Raw genomic sequence first — 4,040 nt, forward strand, 5'->3', positions numbered from 1 at the left:
GAGGAGGAGGAGGAGAAAGAAGAAGAAGAAGAAGAAGAAGAAGAAGAAGAAGAAGAAGAAGAAGAAGAAGAAGAAGAAGAAGAAGAAGAAGAAGAAGAAGAAGAAGAAGAAGAAGAAGAAGAAGAAGAAGAAGAAGAAGAAGAAGAAGAAGAAGAAAAGGGGGAGGAGGAGGAGGAGGAAGAGGAAGAGGAAGAGGAGGAAGAAGAGGAGGAGAAGGGGGAAGAAGAGGAGGAGGAAGAGGAGGAGGCGGTTATCCATTCAGTTGTGTCCAACTCTTGATGTTTCTATGGGCCAGGTCTCTCCATGTCTTCTGATGTTGCACGGCTTCTTTTGATTTGTTCTATGCTCTGATTGGCGTCCAGTCACTGTGTTATTTGGTGGCCTGGCTTCCTTTTCTTGCTAATTCTTCCAAGCATAATTGCTTTCTCCAGGGAATTTCCCCACATGATATGGCTAAAGTAGTGGTTCTCAATCTGTGATCTGCAGACTGGGAGGGGGGGGCACAATGTCATCACAGGGAGTCTGGAAGATTGAAGGCTTGGAGGGGGGTCAACTCATTATCCAAAGCACCTGAAGGCAAGACAAGAAACAATGGATGGAAACTAATCAAGGAGAGAAGCAACCTGGAATTAAGGAGAAACTTCCCGACAGTTAGAACAATTAACCAGTGGAACAACCTGCCTCCAGAAGCGGTGAATGCTCCAACACTGGAGGGTGCCTCATCACTGGAGGTTTTTAAGAAGAGACTGGACAGCCACTTGTCTGAAATGGTATAGGGTGTCCTGCTTGAGTAGGGGGCTGGACTAGAAGACCTTCAAGGTCCCTTCCAGCTCTATTTTGATTTGGAGTCTGAAGAAATGCTATGATTTAAATCTTGAGTTAAGTCTTGGTGGTCCATGGCCATGGTCCATGGCCACAAAAGGTATTTAAAGGAGGTCCACAGTGAAGAAAAGATTGAGAACCACTGGGCTAAAGTAAGTGAGACCCAGTTTTGTGATTTTTTTCCTTCCAGTGACATGTCTGGTGTTGTGTACTTACTTGTTAGTCACCTTTGCTATCCAAAGAATTCACAGGAGTCCAAAAATATGCAGGAGAGTACACTGGAAGGTTTGCCAAACCGAAAGGACTAAAGATACTTGATTTGTGTGTAATTGTGTGAACATTAACATTTGTATACATCTGTTAGTTGAATAATCTTGGAGATCTAGCCAAAACATATGAAGAACGATTGCAGGAATTGGGTATATCTAGGCTGGTGAAAAGAAGGACCAGGGGGGCCATGATAGCAGAGTTCCAATATCTCAGGGGTTGCCCCAAAGAAGAGGGAGTCAAGCTCTTCTCCAAAGCCCCAGAAGGCAGGACAAGAAGCAACAGATGGAAACTAATGGAGGAGAAAAGCAACCTGGAATTAAGGAGAAACTTCCTGACAGTGAGAACAATTAACCAGTGGAACAACCTGCCTCCAGAAATTGTGAATACTCCAACACTGGAAGTTTTTAAGAAGAGATTGGACAGCCATTTGTTATCCTTAAAAGTTGCCATGTTGTTTTTTTTTCTGCCCTGGACCACAGCCTGACACAATGTCACCCCAAGCAACCACATTCTAACTTAGCGGAATGTGTGAGAGACAACCCATTTTGTAAACCCTAGGATGGCTCATGTATGAAAAGGGTCAATTGTGGTTTGCAAACAACCGATGTTAAATGACAGCTTAGCATGTTGCACGAAGCCAGCCAACTGTGTTCTAATTAACACCCACCAGTTAAACCAATCCTGGCTTGGCATGATGGGAGAAGCCAAGAGACTCTTTGCCTACCCTGGAAATTTGTGTGAGTTTTTTTTTATTAAAAAAAAGGACTGAAAAAAATATTTGCCCTTTCTGTTATGGACCCTCCTGGAGAAACAGGAGCTAGTTGGAAAAATGAAAGTCCTGCTTTAAGTTTCCATCTGTCAAGAGAGGTAAAAGGTAGACTAACCCTTGCAAGAAAAATGGCCTGTTGTTTGTTCTTAGATCAAGGGTGGAGGGAGAGAAATGACAGAGCAGGGAACAAGAGCTTTCCAGACACCTGGCACATTATAGGATCTACTTAAAGATCCATCCGTTTCTCTGATCCTGCCGGAATTTGAGAGATGGATAGGAAATTGAAGAGAGCGCAAGAGGCTCACAATAAACCATTGATCAGCCAAAGTCCTGCCATAGACAGGTTCTTAAAAGGGGGAAAGAAAGGTGGGGGGGGGGGACACCTGGCCCAGCTACAGGAGTCGGAGAAAATCAGAGAGGGTCCTAGAAAGAGATCTGAGACTAGTTCATAATGATATAATGGGGCTTATCTTAATCAAGCAGCCCTTACTCTAAGGGTGAAGGGTAACTAAGGGTAACTAATTCAACTATAGATAGTTCTCGATTTATGACCACAGTTTGGACCGTTGCTAAGTAAGGCAGTTGTTGCGTGAATCATGGCCGATTCTGTAACCTTTTTTTGCCACAGTTGTTAAACGAATCATTGAAGCTGTTAATGACTCACACGGTCGTTAAGCGAAGCTGGCTTCTGGAGCTGTCTGGGACAGTCTCCAGTGGCGATCCCATGATCTTGGGGTACCGCAACTTTTGTAAAGATGTTGCTAAGTGCCCAAATCTGGGATACGTGTCAGTGAGGATGATGCGACAAATCGTGTGAGGACCTGTTGTCGGTCACTTTTTTCCGTGCCGCCGTAACTTGGTAAAAAGAAACTGAAAGAATCTTTGGGAGTCTTTAAAGAAATGGGCAGAGATGTTTTCTGACATAAACCATAGACTTTTTCCAAACTGGTCCCTCTCGCGTGAATTGAGAATTCTGGCCACTGAAGCAGAGATATCGGCTAGAGCAGACAAGAAGGACAAGATGGAGGGAGCAGACGTGCCACTAAACCCGGCCATTTTGCAACGCGCGTCTTCGGAAACATCGCCCCAGCGGCCATCTTGACTGTGACACTTTGCCAGCATGGATGTCCCTGGTTTTGACACATCCGTGGAAATACTTTGGCCTCAGCTGAACCCTTATCTGCAAATAACATACCATCTGTCATGGCCAACTTTCTTTCTTTTTTTTTTTGTTAGTTTTTGCTGTATTTTTGGAGATTTTCAGTTGAACTATCACAACAAGGAGCGGGCTGGCCTCAGGCTTTGCTCCCCAAACATGCCATTTCAAGGGAGGGGTCTGAGTTGTTGTTATCTATGTAGCAGAACATCTAAATTCAGCAACAATGCCGCTGGTATCCATGCATTCTTGGCTAGTTCGATAAGTATTATTATCTGTCCCAACTCAGTTCCACCATTTTGGCTTGTTTCTTCTGTCAGAAATGGCCCCCAAGGCTTGTTCTGGATACCAGCTAAGAAATAATATGGGATATTCCATTTTGGACTTGAGCACTGTGTGGATCCAACCAGAATGGCTTAGCCAGCCACTTGATCATCCAGTTTTAAGCAAAAACATGGGTAGCAGTGAAATGTGGACCAAATCCTTGTTTAGCCTCAGTCCAACAGCCCTCTTGAGAGCCAAGATGGTGACATCAGCCCCGGGTGAATGTCTTGGGTGGTGGGTTCACACAACACAAATAATGGCTGTATTCAGAACATAGGCTGTGCCCAATTAATAAAAACCAACACCACAAGACAACCTGCCAAATTCAGCCAACCCAGTTGAGCATCGCTGGGGCTATGGTTTAAACACAACCAACATGCCTTGATATTTGGGCCCTGCTTACTCTCTTAGCACAAGCCAACTTCAACATTTACACGTTTCTGCAGGATGTGGTGAACAATATAAAGATTGCACCATTGTGGCTGCCGTTTTGCTATTCGTCACCATGTCCTGGGCACCTCCATACATCCCAACCTTTGCAAAGCTACATCCATCTGGCAAGGATGTATGGGTGCGTCTCTTCCAATATTTAAAGGGCTGCCCCAAAGAAGAGGGGGATCAACCTATTCTCCAAGGCAGGACAAGAAGCAACGGATGGGAATGAACGAAGGAGAGAAGCAACCTGGAACTAAGGAGAAA

This window comes from Protobothrops mucrosquamatus, unplaced genomic scaffold (genome assembly GCF_001527695.2).
Source record: "Protobothrops mucrosquamatus isolate PMUCROS unplaced genomic scaffold, P.Mucros_1.0 scaffold4433, whole genome shotgun sequence".
In the NCBI taxonomy this organism is placed as follows: domain Eukaryota; kingdom Metazoa; phylum Chordata; class Lepidosauria; order Squamata; family Viperidae; genus Protobothrops; species Protobothrops mucrosquamatus.